The 20,716-nt window shown below is 41.9% G+C and overlaps 1 pseudogene; it reads right to left on the bottom strand.

Annotated features, from left to right (window-relative positions):
• Positions 1–659: 659 nt before the first annotated feature.
• On the bottom strand, positions 660–20,641 carry LOC100458507 (calponin-2-like; annotated as a pseudogene).
• Positions 20,642–20,716: the final 75 nt, after the last annotated feature.

Here is a 20,716-nt window from a genome sequence, read left to right as displayed (position 1 = left end):
TTAAGAACTCTTGAACTTTTACTGCAGTACAGAATCAGAACATTGCAGGCCAAGACCAGAGAAATTATCTAACTCTATCAAAGACAAAGACTATAAAATTCTTCCACTCATGTCACAGCATCTAAATAGATACCAATAGAAAAGGCACCATTAATCTCAACATGTTGTTGTTGTTGTTTTGGGAAGACTTTAAGCATTTCAGTTGAGCAATTCAGGAAAGAGAACAATGTTTTTATACAGTTCCTTATTATTTCCATCAGTGAAACTGTATCACCAAATCAGTTCACAATTTAAGGAAATTTCAATGCATCTCCTTTTGTAAAATCAGAAAAAAACAACTTAAGCACTACATAGAATAGAACTTTGAGTACATAATTAGCCATGAGAACTGTCCAACCTAACTGGGAATCATGAACAATGATTAGACCATCTGTGCTCCTAAGCTAGGACCTGTATTCAATACTACCATCTCTAGCCTCGTACCCAACATACACATTCGGATTTGCATGACTATTTCAGATTCCATGTAAAGAACACTATCCATCTTGCAGTAGCACATTGAGACCACCTATGACAGCTGAGAAACAATGCCATACTCAATATCTCTACACAAAGTGACTGTGATGGTGCAAAGCCTAATTTTGTAAGCCATGCCAAGGCTAGGTGATCTGCCAGTGCTTTGATATCAAGTTTGAATCCGAAACAATCTGGAGAAAGAGAAAGCAAGGTTTAAATTAAACAAAATCAAATTGAACAAAGAGAAGGGGAAGATAGAACTTTGTAACTATAATAAATCTTGCCAATTCAAAGCTGAGAAATAGTGGATGGGAGAAAAGAATGTGAACATAAAACCTCCAAATCTATCAGAATCAACCATGCTCATCTGATAGAAAACAGGGTTGCAAGCAACACAAAGATTGAACCTAAGCGTCACTTATCTGTCTACTCCCATAGTGTGAGGCTTTTAGGAAAAGCAAGGGTCACAAGAACTGGCCTACATATTTTTCAATGTGCATGTGTCATGGGAAGGATTGAGTTAATCATATTCCTCGGTCCATGGGACATTATCAATTTACACAAAGCCCTGCCCTACTTTTATTTCCTCATTTACTTATTCTTTTTTAAAAAATGAATTGTGGTTAAAAAAATACAAACCATAAAATTACCATCTTAACCATTTATAAATACAGTTCAGTAGTGTTAAATATAGTCACATAATTGTGCAATCAATCCCCAGAACTCTTTATCTTGCAAAATTGCAATTCCCATCAACCCACCCTGACCCCTCAACCCCGGCAGCCACCCTTCTACTTTCTCTATCTATGAATTTGACTACTCTGGGTACATCATATAGTTGAAATTATATGGTATTTTTCTTTTTGTGACTCTCTTATTTCACTTAGCATAATGTCTTCAAGTTTTATCCATGTGATAGCATGTGTTAGAATTTCCTTCTTTTTAAAAATAATTTCAACATTTATTTTAGATTCAGGGGATACATGCACAAGTTTGTCACATGGATATACTGGATGATGCTGAGGTTTGGGATGGGAATGATCCCATCACCCACGTAATGAGCATAATACCTAACAATTAGTTCTTCAAGTCTTGTCCTCTCCCTCCCCTTTCTATTTCTCCCCAGTGTCTGTTGTTGCCATCTTTATGTCTGTGAGTATCCAATATTTAATTCCTACTTATAAATGAGAACATGTAGCATTTTGTTTTCTGTTTCTGCGTTAATTCACTTAGGATAATGGCCTCTAGCTGCATCCATGTTGCTGCAAGGGACATGATTTTGTTCTTTTTTATGGCTGCACAGTAGTCCATGGTGTATATGTACCATGTTTTACCACCGTTGATAGGCACCTAGGCTGAGTCCACATCTGCTGCTGTGAATAGTGCTGCAATGAACAAATGAATACATGTCTTTTTTTAGAAAGATTTATTTTCTTTTGCATATATACCCAGTAATTGGATTGTTGGGTTGAGTGGCACTTCCATTTTAAGTTCTTTGAGGAATCGCCAAAGCAATCGCCACTGGTTTCCACAGTGGCTGAAATAATGTATATTCCCACCAACAGTGTATAAGCATTCCCTTTCTTCCACAGTCTAATAGCATCTATAGTTTTCTTGACTTTTTAATGAAGCCATTCTGACTGGTATAAGATGGTATCTCCTGATGGTTTCGATTTGCATTTCTCCAATGATTAGTGATGTTGACCATTTTTCCATATGTTTGTTGATTGCTTGTATGTCTTATTTTGAGAAGTGTCTTTTGCTCACTTGTTAACGGGGTTAGTTGCTTTTTGCTTGTGGAATTGTTTACGTTCCTTATAGATTCTGGTTATTACACCTTTGTCAGATGCATAGTTTGTGAATATTTTCTCCCATTCTGTAGGTTGTCTGTTTACTCTGTGAATAGTTTCTTCTGCTGTGCAGAAGCTCTTTAATTAGGTCCCACTTGTCAATTTTTTGTTTTTGTTGCAATTGCTTTTGAGGACTTAGTCGTAATTTTTTTCCTAAGGCTGATGTCCAGAACGGTATTTCCTAGGTTTTATTCTATAATTCTTATAGTTTGAGGTCTTACATTTGAATCTTTAATCCATCTTGAGTTAATTTTTGTATATGGTGAAAGGTAGGGGTTCAGTTTCATTCTTCTGCATATAGTTAGCCAACTATCCCAACTCCACTTATTGAAAAGGGAATCCTTTCCTCTTTGCTTATTTTTGTTGACTTTGTCAAGGATGAGATGTCTGTAGGTGTGCAGCTTTATTTCTGGGCTCTCTATTCTGTTTTATTAGCCTATGTTCCTGTTTTGTGCCAGTATCATGCTGTTTTGATTACTGTAGCTTTATAGTATAGTTTGAAGTTGGGTAATGTGACACCTCCAGCTTTGTTCATTTGGCTTTGGATTGCTTTGGCTATTCAGGCTCTTTTTTGGTTCCATGTGAAATTTACAATAGTTTTTTCTAATTCTTTGAGAAATGACATTAGTGGCTTGATAGGAAGAGTGTTAAATCCATAAATTGCTTTGGGCAGTATGGCGATTTTTTTTTCCTTCTTACAAACAGAGGTTTTATTGTGTTTGGTCCACGGTCATATTTCACATTATCTCATGTAGCAGGACCCCTGGGTGGGGATCCCTGTGCAGTACTTGGCAGAGTGTGTGGCCGGGAGAGATGGAGCAGTATAGCTGGTCAGGCCCAGAATGGGAGAAGTAGGGCTGGGGGCTCCTTAAAGCCTACTGAGGGGCTGGGCGTGGTGGCTCACACCTACAGTCCCAGCACTTGGGGAGGCCGAGGCGGGCAGATTACCTGAGGCCAGGAGTTCGAGACCAGCCTGGCCAACATGGTGAAACCCAGTATCTACTAAAAATACAAAAATTAGCCAGGCGTGGTGGACCACCTCCAGTCCCAGCTACTTGGGAGGCTGAGGCAGGAGAATCCTTTGAGCCCGGGAGGTGGAGGTACAGTGAGCTAAGATCGTACAACTGCACTCCAGCCTGGGCAACAACAACAACAAAACCCTACTGAGGCCACAATGTGGGGGTTAGCATGGAGAGGGGGTCAGGCTTAGCCCCAACAACTCAGAATTCTACTTCCTTGTATGGGCCTCACTTCCCCACAGGGCCATGGTGCAGGTCGGAGGATCTGAGGTCTGTTGGTCTGAGGGTCCTAGGGAAAGCCAGCCACTTGAGAACCTGAGATATTTAGCATCGTGGCCGGGCCCCCTTTCCCAGGGACTAATTTCCCAGCACCCTCGCCACCGTCCCTGCCCCATTCCTTGGGGGAAAAAAAAAAATGTATTTTTCTTTTGTTAATACTTCCTGAAACTTTTGCGGGTACAGAAACCACAAACTGATCGGCTGACAAAAGGGGCGAGAGGTGAGGCAACTGGAAACCTTCGGGAACAAGTTCCCTCCAAGCCCAGGTCTCTTCTCCCCAGCACAGCTCAGCCCACAGCCTGGACGTGCCAGCAGGGACCCTCACCCTACACATATCGGAATACAGCCTTGACCCTTCCCCCTACAGCCGGGTGCTCAGTCCTGTGAAGGACCAAGGCAAGGGGGAAAGAGCCCTGCTGCCTGATCCCACACCGCCACTCACAGACCCTCGGTTGATTGGCAGCACTGAACAGGTTAAGAAAAAAAAAAAAAGATGAAAATACAGAAAAATCCCAAAACCCAGACGGGGAGACAAGCTGGGGAGAGAGTGTGCTGGGAGCCCCAGTAGCCGGCCTCCTCCTGGTAGTAAGGGGGATGTTCAGGGGCCTTCCCCGAGCCGGGACAGTCCCCAGCACCCGAGGGAGACCAGTCAGCCACTGTGCCTTGCTGGCAGCGCTTGGGGTCGTATATCTGCCGGCCCAGGCCGAAGACCTGGCTGCTCTGGTTGGCGCCCTGAGTGTAGCCCGTCTGCAGGGACATGGAGGAGTTCTTACACTTGTTGGTTCCCAGTTTGGTGTCATAGATGTGCCGCTGGGTCCCGGGAACCGTCATGCCCACCTGGCTGGCACCCTTCTTTGTACCCATCTGGAGGCTGATGGTCGCGTGGTCCATAGTGGGGCAAGATGTGGTTCTTGGGGTCATAGAGATGCCTCCTTGTGCGGACGTGGTCATGCCCGACTGGTTGGCATATTTGTTGGCGCCCATCTGCAGCCCAATGATGCACTGGCCAGCCTTCATGGGGGCATCATCAAAGTTCCACTCCTGCTTCTCCCAGTACTTGATGCCGATGTCCACCCCATTCTGCAGCCCCTTAGTCTTGGCCTTCCCCACCAGGGCGAGAAGAGACACCTGCACCTGCATCATGTTCCCACTCTCAAACAGGTTGTTGGCCTCCAACAGATCCACGGGGTTCATGCCGTAGCTGACCATGGCCTTGATGAAGTTGGAGAGGTTTTCTAGCTGGTGCCAGTTCTCATGGAGCGGTTGATCTTGGGGACTGAGGCCGGCTGCAGCTTGTTCATGAGTGTGCATAAGATAATCCTGTCCTTCAGGCCCTTCTGGAAGTTGGGGCCGATGGAGAACCTGATGAGTCCCTCGATCCAGCTGTGGAGCTCTGCCTCCTTCTGGGGGTCATATTTGAACAGGAGCCGGTTCTTGACCTCGGCAGACAGCCCATAGGAGAGCAAGACCCACTGCTGGTACAAGAATCAGAGCTGAAGTCCAGGTGGCCCCTGGTTTCAGCAGAGAGAACAAGGCAAAAAATTGCTGTCAAGTGTTTTGACAAATTTCACACAAATCTCATATCTATTCATTTGCCAACTTTCATGGCTCTCTGAAATCTTTATATGGTATCAACACACCCTGATTCTCTTTTTCTGAGAGCTGCCAGGAAATCAGTGTGCTTTTGAAGCCCTGACTCTACTGACCTGACCCAACTTTCTAGCCATTATTAACTGGACAGTTGGACCTGTCAATCCCTATCCCAGGATCTTGGAATTGGGATGCATAGTTACTAGTGACTCTTCTGAACTGAGGACTTGGAAACTCAGGAGATGTGGGACAACTCTGTAGCTATATGCATGGAAAAGTGAAGAAAGCAAGTCTGGAGAGATGGGTGAGGCAGATGCAAAGAAAAATGGAAATGAGAGAAAATGAGAGTGAGAACAGAAATATTTAAATTTATAAATTAAAATTTTAAAATAGGGACTAAAAGAAGATATTGGAAAGTTAGGTGTTACCTATTCAGACACTTGTATTAATAAATAACAGCACACACATCAAACTAGCATTAGCAAAAGGCAAGCAGGTAGCATTTATTATGACTCTCTGTGACTCTCTTTCTTGCTTGCTGTTGCTCTCATTTTCTCCCGCATAATAGTTGCAATCCTCACAGTGACCCTATGAGGAGTTTTTATCATCCCAATTTTTAATTGAGGGGCCTGAGAGGTAAATGATCAAGTAATTTGCCTAGAGTTTGAAAGTACTGGGCATAGAGCTCAGATCCAAATATATCTCATGTCCAACTTTGTTTGTCATCACAAGACAGTGTTTTATCCTTACATATATGTGTGTGTGCTTATTCATGCTTTTTATTCACTGGCCCACTGCTGTTATTATCTGTTTTGGAATATGACAGCTCGAAAGGTGGTAACTACTTTCTATTTGCTTTACGTTGTGTCTCACATCTCACTTTAGATGTATTCCTATAAAAGAATGGTAAATCTAGTAAGCATATAATTCTCAAGAGCATATAATGCCTAATTTGAACACTAAAGAAAATCCTTTAGACACAAATCCAACACATGAGGAGGTTTAAATAAAACAGGGGAAAATGTGGAAGGACAGAATGCTCGATGAACCTATTCAGATAGAAGAGGCTTTTAGAGTCTATGTGCCTACAGCCTCTTCTGAAAAAAAAAGTACAGAACAAGAGGAGAATCCCACCCTCCAGGAACAAAGGCCCAGTGGCTGTGGCTCTTGCAAACAGTCACTTGATTCCTGATTGTAGGGACTTCTCCCAGACTGGCTGTGGGAGTTATTGCAGCAGTGTAGGAAAGGGACAGGCTCTGAATCCAGAAAGCCCTGTGATGGACCCCTGCTTTTGCTGAGCATTTGCTATTTGGCCTTGGAAAATTTACCTCCCAGTGCTTCCATTTCCCATCTGCAAAATAATCTTTCCCTTGGAGTGCTGTTGCAACTACTAGAAAGGATGAGAAATCCTTATGGATGGTACAAGGGAGGCATTCAATAGATACCATCATTGTTATCACTGTTATTGTGCAAGGGGGACAGAGAATATTAGGGACTTTACTGTACCCAAGTAATAATATTCTGGGGCTATGCACACATGGCTGGGGATTCTGGGTTCTTAAAAGTTGGCTGAAGCCTAGAAATGGCCAATAAATCTCTGTCTCCACTCAAAGAGAAAGAAAGGGTCTCCCAATCCCGTGACTCTGGAAATCCTTCAGATAAAAGTTCCCTTCTTACTGACGAAGGGAACTTTGTTGGCTCACATAACTGGACAGACCACAAAAGTGCTGATTTCAGGACCAGCTGTATTTGAAGCTTAACCTCAAACTTCAGGGGTGTCTCTCCTTCCCTTAATTCTGCTTCCCACCTTCCAGGTCGGCTCTACAGTGTGGCAAAACTTTAAAGATAAAAAGGGCTGCCAGTAGCTGTATCTTCACACACTCTGCTTTCAGCAACTCCATTAAAATATTTCTTTTCTAGTTGCTCCTGGAAAAGCCAGAGAGTCACACTGCTTGGACCAATTTAGCTCATACATGCATCATTGAACCAATTCCTGGGACCAAGGCAAGGAAATTATACTGGTGGGTTTAGACCTGGTTCCCACTCACAGTCCTGGGGCTAGTACTGAATTCAGCCCTTCCTAAACCATATGAACTGAGAGTGAGGTAAAGGAAGTTCTCCAAGAAAAACAGAGGCGCTATTAGCAGCAGCAGAAGAAAATGGATGTTGGCAGGCTAAAACAACAAATATGCAGCATAAGCTCTAAATAACATCAGTGGAAACTATAATCACCAATATTTACTAAATGTTTACTGTGCTCCGGGATAAGTACTTTTCATTAATTTCCTCACTTAATCCTCACAAAAATGATCAATGCATACATTATTATAATTATCCCCACTTAAGGGATAATGAAACTGAGACACAGAAAGGCTAAGTATTAATCATTTGTCTGAGGTCACGTTGCTAGTGAACAGCAGGGTTGAGATTTGAACTTGAGTCATGGAACTTAAGAGTCCACATGTACTTTTGTGAGCTGAATAACTCCCCCACCTCCACACCCTGCCCCTACCCCCACTAAGATATCCAGGTCCAAATCCCTGGAACCTGTAAATGTTAACTTGCAGGGACTTTGCAGGTGTGATTAAGGATCTTGAGGTGGGAGTGCTATCCTGAATTAGCCCAATGGGCCCCAAATATAATCACAAGTACATTTGTAAGAGGGAGCCAGAGGGAAATTTGTCAACATAGGAGAAAAGGCAGTGTGATGACAGAAGCAAAGACTGGAGTGACATACTTTGAAGATGAAGGAAGAGGCCAAGACCGGAAGAATTTAGATGGCTTGTAAAAGCTGAAAAAGGCAAGGAAGGAAACATTCTCATTTGGAGCCTCCATAAGGAAAATTTCTTTTCTGTTGTCTCTTCCTCTACCCTCCCCTCCTCCTTTCTCTCCACTTCTCTTCCTCTTCTCCCCTCCAGATCTCCCAGCACTGCTTGCATATGGCTCCCAAATGGCAACCCCATCTGTGTTAGGCAGAATTCTAAAGTGACACCCAAAACTCCCAGCTCCTGGTGCATGGGCCTTGCATAATCCCCAGGACTATGAATACCATGGATTTCCCTGCCTTGATTCAGTTAGATTGTATCGTACTTTCTCCTTAAGAAAAGGGGTTTAGGCAGATGGTTCACCTAATCTGGTGAACCTTAAAAGAGTCTGGGCTCTCCCTGAGAAAAAAGATGAAAATCATGAGAAGAATTCAACGGAGGAAGATTCTCCATTACTGTCTTCAGAGAGGAAGGACAAGGATCGCAAGTGGCCTCTAGGAACTAAGAACAGCACCAGTCAACAACCAGCAAGGAAATGAGAATGTCAGCCCTACAACTACAACCACACAAAATTGAATTCGGCTAACAACCTGAGAGAGCTTAAAAAAGAATTCTTACCTAGAGCCCTGATAAAGGCACCCAGATCAGCCAATGCCCTTATTTCAGCTTTCTGAGACCCTGGGCAGAGAATCCAGCCACACAGGGCCAGGTATTAGCTAATACATAAGTACTGTTTTAATCTGCCAAATTTGTGGTAATTTGTTACACAATAATAGAAGACTAGTGTATTATTCCTGGTCTATGTAATCTCTCAATTCAAACACCCACCAACTATAGTCTTTATGTCCTTAAAGAATAGAGAGAGCTGGTGTGGTGGGGCATGTCTGTAGTCTCAGCTACTTATGAGGCTGAGATGGACGGATCACTTGAGCCCAGGAGTTCAGGTCCAGACTGGGTGACAGAGCGAGACTGTCTCAATAAATAAGTAAAAAATAAATAATTTAAAAAATTTTAAGCAAAATAAAGAGAATAATCTTGTCCCTAGTTGGGTCAAGGGTCCACCACTAATCTAGACAGCACTGGCTGTCAAGGGTCCACCACTGATCTAGACAGCACAGGTTTTCCACCACCTACACAGTAGTTGTCGTGGATATACAACCTCAGGGAAGGGGAATAGGCAAGGCAGCCAAGCTGGCTGGTGTGTTCTGCTACTCCCCTTCCAACTTGTATGTGACAGCTTTCTATTAGTCTATCTCCTGCCTTGCATTATGCACATTTTCTCTCACCTAACTAGCTCGTGAGTTCATCAAAGGCAAAAAGGTGGTATAGTGCAGTAAGACAAACATTATCTTAGGGGACACAAAGAGCTGGGTGCAAACTGACCTATTTGCTGTGTGAGCTTAGACAAGTCGCTTAACATCTCAGGATTCCTTTCCCTATTTGTGAAACAAGAGTAATATACCTACCTCGAAGGGCTGCTGTGAGAATTAAATGAGATTAAATAGGTTGTGTCCTTTGTGAGTCTTTGATAAATATCAATCCCCTTCTGCATTTTTAATCCATTTTCTATGTCCACCGTAGCAGCTGGAACAACAGTATATAAGCTTATTCCTGCATCAAATCAAACAAATAAAAACAATCCACATGCTGATGGAAAGGAGTAGGGCAACCAAAAGCATGGAAGTAGCCCAATTATTACATGAGCAAGGTGTCAACAGAGGACAGGACTGGTAAGCAGTCCCCTGGATTTGAGTTGGCCAAGAAAGTAATAATGAATAACAAAATGATAGCATGAGGCATTAATTGGAAGCATTCTGTAATGTATGCCAGGCACTGTGCTGAGGGCTCTCTTGATCTAACTCATTTAATGGGGCAACAAGGGCCACTCATTAGTATTATCATTACTCCACTTTACACATGAGGGATAGAGATCCAGAGAGGTGAAATGATTTACCCGGGCTAGGAAAAGGCAGGGTCAAAATTCACCACTGAATCTATATGACTCCAAAGTCCAAAGCTTTTACCTACTACTCTCCTTTAAATCTCCATGAACATGACATTCCTTTTTTGGAACTAAGCTTCAAGTTGGTGCAGACACCTGTACCCATGGAGACTGAAACTGAATGATAACATATAGTTCCTTTAGTTGACTTCTAAACTCTTTTCAAATATTTAAATTTCCGGGAATTTTTTTTTTTTTAATCACAGGGAGAGAAAAATATCCAAGAAAAGGTTAATGGGCTATGTCTGCCAAATCAAAAGTAGCTATTCAAAAAACTCCAGAGCAACTCCATTTCCTTGCCTAGAGGAACACTCCATTGAGGAAGTCTTCCAAACAATTTCTGCTCGATTTTTAGTTGTTTCGAAAATTAAGACAAAATGAGAAGACTGTTTTCTGTCTGCAGAAGCCAATAGTCTCTGATTTTTTTTTTTTTTTTTTGGTCAAGACTGAAATCTCTCCAGGGGCTAAAAATTCTGTGCACTGCTTGAGGTATCAGAGAAATTCTGTGTCACCCTTGAAAAACAGCATTTCCCCCAGGAACCTGGCATCCTTATCTTTATTCATCACCCAGACCTGGCATGGGGTCCTCACCTCTCCAACACGTAGTTTCACAGCTCGTTCTGGCTGCTACAAATGCCCCAAGGTGCACTCTGATAGTTTTAATAACCTTGTGCATTCCCCATTTAAGAGTCAGCCATTTTTGCTCAAGCTTTTTCAAGCCAGCTGGAAATTCACCTTGGCAAGAATTCTATCCTTGTTGGACACTTCCCCCGGCTTTTCAAACTTAGTAAAAGGAATTGAGACCTAGTGGGAAAAGCCCGCCTGTCGCTGCTTTCCTTCTAGATTATGTATGAAATCTCCCATAAGGCTGCCCTGGCTCTAGGCTAATTAGGCTGTTTTATTATACAACAGTATCAGGAAAAACTAAGGGGCGTTCTTTATACCAGCCTCCAGGCCCTTGTCCCTGAGAGTCTGGAGGATCTGTAGAAATCAGAGAGCAACACACGGAGGCCTGCAATACGATTTGCTTACATGGATGTCCGGGGTGTGGTTTTGGAGCCTGGGCCCCATTTAAATAGAGTGTTAAATAAAACCAAAACATTGGATTATTAGAGTTTGCTAAGTGGTCAGTGATCCCCAATGACTATGTCTGTGAGCCAGGGTTGGGCCAGAAAAGCCCCGTTATCTAGGAAAGTGCTATTCAAGGTGTGGTCCACCAATTGTCAGAGACCAGCCCACCAGGAGGGAGGTGCAGACATGAAGATCAGCATTTAGAAATCTCTGCAGTTATTTGACAGTACTGGGACATTTTACATAAGTACCAGTCCACAACGGATTAGAAATACAAAAATTAAAAATGAGGTTTTTATTGGTTTAATGCTTGTTTTTTTAATCAGAGTTTGAGAAGCACTGATACAAAAGACAAACTGAAAAGAAGAAAGGAAGAGGGGTGGAAGAAAGGAGGGAGAGAAGAAAGATAATGAAGGTAAGAGAAGAAAGATAATGAAGAGAAGAAAAAATGATAATCTTTGAATTATATAATTATTTACAACATGCAAAGTATGCATATATTATGCCACTGGATCTGTCATCCAAGATCTTCCTTCTGTTTTTCAAGCACTCCAAGCACCTGTCCATCTTTTTCCTTTGTTCTCTTCTTTCCCTGGGATGTGTTCCTCTCCACTGGCTTCCTCTGTAATTATGATCCCAGTTCACATGTTACCCCTCAGGAAGCCTTTTCTAGCCACCCAACCTAGAGTGGTCTCCCTCATCCATGCCACCCATCTCCATCATAGAGCCATGTTTATTTTTTTTTCTTCTATGAAACTTAAAACAATCCCAAACTGTTGTGTTAATGTATTTGCTTATTGTTTCCAATCAATCTCCCCACTAGAATATGAGTTTCTTCAGAACAGACATGCTGTCTATTTTGTTCACTTTGTAACTCTCATGGCTAGATAGTGCCTGGCATGGGGACAAGTACATGAATTAATGAATGAATGAATGATGAATGGCTGAATACCATAGGTATCAGTGTTTCCATTTAAAATGTAAAGAAAATAAGAGTTTTAAGATTTTACTCAAAAGAATTGAGAGTCTTTCCCAAGGATGCATAGCTCCTCGGTAGAACCAGGGCTCCAAGTGAGCCTCCTGACTCCAAAAGTACTGCTACTTCTACCTTACGACATTACCTGAGGTAGAAGTTTCTGGAGAAAGATCTATAGAGCCTTGTAATACCCAATGAGAAAAGTCACATAGGTTGCATGTAGCTACAGTCAGCTTCTGCTGTTTTAAATAAAAATCACTCTGAAATTAAGGTGAAAAGAGCAAAGGCCCAGGAGATTGAGTAGGGGATCTGTTTCCTACTGAGTTGACATCTAACCCTCGCCTCCAGTCCTCCCTGCCAGCCCCCGCAAAATCCCTTAAGTGCTCTCTATAATTGTAAGACTGGTAAAAGCTAGAACTCTGGGGCCAGACACACTGGAGTCCAAATCCTTAATTTTTTTCTTACTTGGGCAATAAGTAAATTCCTACATGTCTCTCCTACTTTGCAGGGTATGTGTACAATTAAATAGGGTGACATAGGCAGGTGCCCCCAGGGATATTCAACCAAGAAGAATTCCCTTTTCTTCTTCCAATTGACGTCTCTTTAACATCAGCTAATTATACTGGTGCCAAGTGGATGAAACGAATGAGGATTTACAACCCACACAGCTTGTCAAGGTAGTTAAGGGCTTACCAGTTAGCTTTACCTTGTAAATGTGCTCTTTACATTTACCCCCTGTCCCCCAACTAAAAAAAAATTAGCCGGTCTATAACCTTACATGCAGTCTCACTGCTAGGAAAATGACCTGCTAAGAAATTGATCCTTATTTATATAAAGGAGTAAATGGCTGCTTCCAATGCCAAAATACAATTATGTGAGGAAATACCGTTCTTGAAAACTCAGTCTCCACTTTATTTCTGCTTTTCTTCTCTGAAAGCTTAACAAGTAGAAAGATTATGAGCTTTGAAAACAGATAGGCAAGGGTTCAGATCCCAGTCCTGCTATTTGTCTTCATATGTCTAATCTCAGTTTCTGGATATATAAAATGAGCATAATACTTCTTACCTTGATGTATTCTTGGTGGGCCTGGAGACCATATAGCACAGGCTGTAAAAGGTGCTCAGTAAACAAGAGCTTTAATCCCTCCTCCAAATATTTGGTCCTAATCACAGGAGAAAATGTCTGACCACAGAAGCATAAAGTGAGGGGAACCATTACAATAGACCATGCCTAGAACATGGTAGGTATTCAATAAATATTTGGTGAATGAATAAAATGGAAGTGTGATTTGTTTGCAACTGTCAAAGAGGAAAAAGTTTCATCTGAAAACTGGCATGGTGTCCCAGAATTTTCATTGATGACATTAGCACTTATTCACAAGGATCCACCAAGAACTAGAGCAGTTTTGTCTAAAATCTTTCTTTCTGTCATCTTTCAGCTCCTCCCCAACTTGGTTGAAGACCCCCATGATCTAAGGTCAATTGTGAGTGATGACATGGTCTATTAGGAGTTAGGTTGAAAGTACCAAAAGTAATATGTCCGTGCCCACCAAAGTGACTCTGTTCTCCCTGGGGGAGGAGCAGACCCCCATGGAAGGAAGATTCCAGCCTCCAGCCTCAAAGCCATCCAGCCTTGATTTAGAAACACACAGTTCCTTCCAAGCAAGACCCCTTACTGCATTTGAATTTTCAACTGGGTTCAACCCTTCCTGACAAGAAAATGATGCCTGAAATGCCATCCTGAAATTTGATAAGAGAACGAAGAGAGTCGGGCAAAAATTGAAGGTCCTGCGAGGAACCTCCATGCTGGGGTTTGCAAAGCTATGCAGAAATTCAGATCCAGCACTTAGCAGCAGAGATGTAGTTGTCTGTCAGACATCAAGCCTGGTTTGCGAAGCTGTCAGTCACTGCTGTGAACTACAAAGTCACTGCGTGAACTGGCCAGGACCCAGGAGGATTTCCACAAAATGAAAATCCAGATAAAGCAATGCCAGCGAGCCCAGGGAACACTGGAATTCTCAACAATCCTGGTGTTCCAGGCCTCCAAAGCCACATCGGGGCTCCTCTCTCTTTGTCTCTCCCCAGTCCCATGTCCTCTTTCCCCCATCCTCTGACTCTCCCCCACCCCCCACCCACCCCACTCCCCTCTTTTATTTACCGAATTTTGCATGATTCAATACATTCTTCCTAAGTATCAAGCACAGACTGTGCCTTTCTCTCCTCCTTTCTGCCCAAGATTAGCTTCACTACAAAGTTGCGGCCTTCAGCCTCCACTGGGCCTTACACACTACTTGGAGTCTTTCTGCATTTCCCTGGTCAGCACTCTCCCCTCCTCCACACAGGCAACTTCATGCTCAGCAAAGCTTCTACCTGGGCATCACCCTCTTTACTGACAAAATCTCCTCACCTCCTCCTTCACAGTGAAAATAGAAGCCATAAGGCAAGACCTCCCTCACCCATCTACTGCCCAGTTCCCCAATGTGGGATCCCCACTGTTGTGATCGCTATGGTGAGAACGTTAGTGCATGCTCAGGACCCCATTCCATCCTGTGCTACCACCTCAGGAAACCTATCCTGTGGGTCAGTCCTTCCTTCTCTCTCCAGATCTTTTCTACCAGTTCTTCTCCATCAGTATTTAATATACTTCAGGTTATCCCATCTTGAAAACAAACAAGCAGACAGACAAAACCCCTCTTCTTCCTGAGCTAGCCCCTCTGGTTCTCTCTTGCCTTCCCTCGAACCTCAGACCCTCACTGTTGAAAGCAGGTGGACACTCATTGTCCCTCTCTTCTCTCTAATAAAATTAGGAATTATGGGTTAAAGTAGACTTGAGTCAGAGTCATTCTTCCTCCATCTGATTTGTGTGATTGGGGGCATAGTATTTAATTTCTCTACATCTCAGTTTTCTCAAGTAAAGTGAAATAAATATTAGTTCTACTTATTGGATTGCTGTGAATATAAAATATGGCAATATTGATAAAGAGCTTAGCACAGTGTCTGGCACAAAATAAGCTATCAAAAATGTAGCTATTGTTATTATTATTTGATTTTTTTAAATTTTGCGATCTGCCTTCTTCCCTTGCCATTCTACCAGCATTGCTCTTCTCAAAAATGTCATTATTGCTAAATTTAATCAAAGATGATTTTTCAGGCTTGGCATGGTGGCTCATGCCTGTAATCCTAGCACTCTGGGAGGCCGAGGTGAGAGGAGCACCTGAGTTCGAGACCAGCCTGAGCAACATGGTCAAACCCCATGTCTACTAAAAATACAAAAAAATTAGCCAGGCATGGTGGCACACACCTGTAGTCCCAGCTACTTCGGAAGTTGAGGCATGAGAATTGTTTGAATCTGGGAGGTGGAGGTTGCAGTGAGCCGAGATGGGGCTACTCCAGCCTAGGCTGGAGACTCAGTCTCAAAAAAAGAAAAAAAAAGATTTTTCAGAATTATCTCACTTGACCTTTTTGCCACAATTGGTGACATTTTTCCTTGTAAAACAAGTTCTTCATCCACTTGTTAGTCTCCTTCTTCTAACATCCTGATACCTATAGATGTCTCTCAGAGTTTCATGCCTCAAACTTCCTATTTTTTACTCTTTATATTCTCTCAGTAATCTCGCCTATTCCTATGGCTTCTACAAACTGACAATGCCTAAATCTAAATCTGTACTCCCAAACTTTCTCCCAAGCTGTAGATTGAAACATCTAACTTCCTGTAGGGCACCTCTACTAAGATGACTCTCAGGCCCTTCCAACTGTCCCAAGCGGACATAATCATCTTCCCTGCGTGTCCCTTTGTGGACCGTTATCACTCACCCAGTTGACCTTCCAGAAACCTAATGACACTCACTTCCTTCGCTCCCCTTCACGTCCAATTCCATTTCTACCTCCGACATGTGCCTCAATCCATTTGTGTATTTCCATTCCTACTGGGGCACTGCCTTGATTAACACATAATTGTCCTCTGTCTAAATTACTGTCACAAATTTCCAGCTGACATATGTGTCACATCTCTTCTAATCTGTTCTCAACTCTGTAGCCAGGAAGAGCTGTATTTGTTTAGTTCCATTTGAGTCAGACTTTTGAAAATGCAGAAAAGTACAAAGAATGGTAAAATGAACACTCATATTCCCACTACCCAGAATTAACAGTAATGTTTCTAAAACTAAAATCTTACCATATGGCTAGTCTGTAAAATGCTCATTGGCACCTCCTTGTCCTTAGGATCAAGTTCAAATTCAGTTGCAAAGTTGACATGACTCTCCACGATTTCCATTCTCTTCTCACTCACACCTGTCAACTCAACAATGTGAAATCCAGATCACAGCCAATTATTGTGTTCCTCCCAAAATGCCAGGCTCCCTCTCCCCTCCAGACCTTTCCACTTTTGAGGAGGAGGGCATAAAAGGGATGAGAAACTGCCTGAGTAAGGAACAGTGCAGAAATAAACATAAGAATGGAGTTGGCAGTCAGCCCATAGAAGTGATGTTCGGAGCAATACCTTAGATCATGCAAGAGACAACATCACAGAATCTTAGAATGGCTCAGAAATGTATTTAAATCCAGCCCTGCATCCACCGCTGAACTTACCCATCATGCCTTCAAAGAACCTATATTTGAAAAGTAGTAAAGAACATGCACTGTATGTTTTGCATGTTATGGCTTTTTAATGTACTCAAAGGAGAGTATATTATACACGGAGACAGATGATCATAATTCTCTAAGGCTCTTGGAAGGCAGAAATCTTTCCTCTGACATCTCTCCCAGGGGGTAGAGGTGACCTTTGAATGCAAAAGGAAAGAAGTTCGGTAACTTCAATTAAGTAGTCCTTTTCATGAAGACAGAGGAAGCATCCAAAGGTTTCTGGCAATTCCTTTGTTTTATAGAGATAGTTAAAAGGAAACCAAGAAGGAAGAGAAATCTTTTCACTTCTTGTGACAGGCCTTGCCAATTGTCTTATTTTAAGGAAACACTGGTTTTTTGTTTTGCTACCCAGTTACAGTAAATGATGCCTAGAAAATGGCACAGCCATTGTAATCCAGAATTCTTTTATTTTAGTCTGTACTGAAGTCAGTTTCCAAAAATGCCTACATCATTCAATGCCTGATGCTATTTGGATTAACAGAAAAATTAGTGAAATATCAGTATATTGCACAACCACACAGACCGAATTATTTACGAAATGAGTAGCCAACGTGAAGGAAAATGGATTGTACAAATAAGCTGCCTAATCCACAAGGTTGTAATGGAAATTGCTTCCATTTCTGTGGATGCTTTAAGATGGAAGATTTGTTGTTTTTTTCAGAAGTCAACAGTTGTTAACTGATCACACCTCGGCTTCTACAACGATTTTTGTAAAATATGAGAAGAAAACCAAAGGAACTTGTTGCTGATTTTTAAAAGTATTAATGAAAGAGAAAGAAAAGGAAATCTGTGGGTGAGTTCTTTATACGTGATGCAGGGTTTTTGTTTGGTGATTGATGGTCTTCATTACGTATGAGAACTACCCACCCTGCCCGCCATGGAAAACATTTATTCTGGAACATAATTGACTTTCCAGTAAAGTGTAATATTTTCAAAGTGTTGCCATTTCCATTATGTAAAAAGTACATTGCCTTTTAGAACAGGTGTTTTGGAAAAAATTAAACTTGTGTCAAAATAGATATTTTAATTTGTAATGGGAAGTTAACACAGATGGCTGTAATGAGGGCTCTAAACTATCTTTTAATTTATTATTTAGAACCTTATATCATTATGCACACACTCTCAAAATGTGTAAGCCCTCCAAGCACATTTCTCAGCAGATGTGCTCAAAGGTGTCAGTAATACCTAAGTGATGATCTGAACTGCATGGCAAAGTCAGTAGAAGGTTGATGGAAATGTAGATTACAATGGAACAGGCTTTTGGAAAACAATCTCTGTGTGATGTATAGGCCATGCTATTCAGCGAGAGCATGGGTGTGAGCACATAAACACACACAGAGGAATCATTCAGAAGCACAGTAAGGAAGTAAGAGCATTGTGGGCTCATGCTTATTTCTAGAAGCATCACCCATTGGAAGGGGCTGAGTCAGTCCTTTAGATTAATATAGTGGTCACGATTTAGTAACAACTATACAGCAGGTACCATCACTAGTCCTTTAGAAGAATGAGCTCATTTTATTCTCTCAACAGCCATATTTAGTAAATTGTAATATTCCTATTTTACAGATAATAAAAGAGAGGTGTGCTTCATCACCAAACTACCACATGACCTCGGAAAAGGCAGCAAGGTCATTTATTTATCCAAGTCATATTTGTTTCAGAAACACATTTTCCAACTTCAATAGGAAGCAAATTTGGTTTTATGTCGGATTTGTTCATTTATTTCAAGAAATTTGTAATTGAGATACAGAGAATAGCTTGTTTATATTTAGTTATATTCTTTCTTTGACAACAGTATGCCTTATTTGAAAAGCTGAGGATAAGCATTGGGAAGAATGACATGGTACCAGGTATTAGAGATGGATAAGGATGGCAAGAAAATAAAGCTGGAAACATTATCAGGGCCAAATCACAAAAATTCCATATACGATCTTAAGAAGGTTGGGCTTTATCCAGAGGATGACGAAGCACATTTGAAGGACTTTCATCAGTGGCTACTTGATTTAACTCCACTTCTGTCTCCAGGATTGAGTATAGCTCCACCTCAATCTCTTGTAGCTAAAACCTTCCAGAATTTTCAACCCCATGGCATGTTAAAATTCCTAAAGCTTTTCTTCTGCAGTGAACTTCACCATAGGAAAGGAAATTCCCAATGTCTGTAGACTTTCCCAACCAGCCAGTATGCTCAGCCCTTCCCACCTGTTCTTTGATAGGGTAATAATTCCTATCACCCAACTCAAGGAGTAGAATCCTCCTGATCCATTCAGAGCAAGAAGAAAAGATAACAATGGCTCAGCACTTGTAGCATGAACCTGCATAACTGCCTCTGTAATATGTTTCTCCCTTTAGCCACCCCATTTACCTTTAGCTGTTTTTTCCTTGAAGCTGGAGCATTTATTTCACTCAAAGCTATTAAATGGAAGTATTCCTTAGCGACATCACTAATACTCGGCTAAATTCAAAACTGTTCCCTCTTTAAAAGTTCAAAATTACAAATATGTTATGCCATAATACAACCTTTAAAGTATAAACAGGCCATTTTTTTAAAAAAACTTAGTGTGTTCTCTACAAGTTTTTTTTTTTCTTTTTCTCCTTTTGGACAAAGAGAAAGTTCCTAATAAGAAAATGGAAAATGCTTTTGGTATGAAATAATCCAAAACAAACAAACAAATACACAGACACACACACACACACTTTGGCTTTCAAAGATTGAATGGAGAAAGTTGTTTAAAAGGAGTAGTAGAATGTCTAAACAGATAATATCCTAAATATTTCAAGCACCACCCAAGAGGGAGTTTCCACTAACACGTGCCGCAATTTGCCACAGGCAGATGAGAGAGTCTAATTCAGAACATAAGCTGAGCCTCTATCTATAAAAAATTCTACAAGCAACAGCATGACCTGGCTAGAATAATGATGTATGACTTGTGGCTGAGAACATTCCACAGCTCAACAGATGGCTCTCTTCTGGGGTTTGAGACAGGCAGGCATCAGGCAATATCCTGACAAGAGTGAAATACTGACCCGAGGAGAAGAAGATCAGAGCCCAGGGAGACGGCATATCTTTTATGAAGCACACCATTTTCTAGGTGTGCCCTGCAGGAAGTGCCTGCTGAAAACAGCAACAAAGCAATTGCTTTGTTACAGAAGCATGTCAAGGAATTTGTAAAACAAAACCATTGGTGCAAGTGAAATTCTGTGATTTTTTTTTTTTACACTGAGATATTTCGATTTGTGTTTGTTTGTCTCTGCCTTCAGAAGCTAAATCTTGTTACCATACATCTTGATTCTAACTCAAGGTTTACTTCTTTGGCATATTCCAGCCCAAGTTCCTTGCATCCTCAGTCCAGATCCTCTTCTATACCAGGGAGAAAAATAAGCCATGGCTGTTAACTGATGATGAGCCTGTGCTTGGTGCTATAAACAGCCTTGCCCACACACCCAGACAGGCACTGGATTAGTGCAAAAGCAGGGCATCCCCCTGCCACCTCCAACCCTCAGACATATCCAAAATTGAGTTCATTGTCCTCCCTCCACAACCCAATTCTCCTCTTAGTTCCACAAACAGACAAATAACTATACCATCCACCCTTGTTATCCAATCCAGAAACGTAGAACTCGTTTTCGCTTCCTCCGTCTTCCTCAAGTCTCTGGCCAATAATCAAGCCCCACCATTTTGACAACCAAATCTCTCTCCCATCTGTTTTTCAACAGCCACCTTCTAGGCCAGCTCATCCTGGTCTCAGCCCTAAATTATGCAACCTGTAGCCTGAGTGATCTTTCTCAGCACAGCTCAAATTGAGTTTCTCTTGCTAAAAGCCCTTCTAGTAGCTCTCCACGGCCATTAGAATAAAGTCCAAAGTCCTTACCATGACTCAGGAGGCCCATCAGGTTATGGCCCTTGCTTTTGTTGAAATCTTCATCCCTTGCCATGCCCCACCTATCACTGTATGTCCCAACCAGTCTGATGTCATATGGCTTCCCAAAAGTACTGTTGGCATGCTTGCC

This window comes from Pongo abelii, chromosome 2, assembly GCF_028885655.2.
Source record: "Pongo abelii isolate AG06213 chromosome 2, NHGRI_mPonAbe1-v2.0_pri, whole genome shotgun sequence".
NCBI lineage: Eukaryota > Metazoa > Chordata > Mammalia > Primates > Hominidae > Pongo > Pongo abelii.
This window is presented reverse-complemented; position numbering and strand designations above follow the sequence as displayed.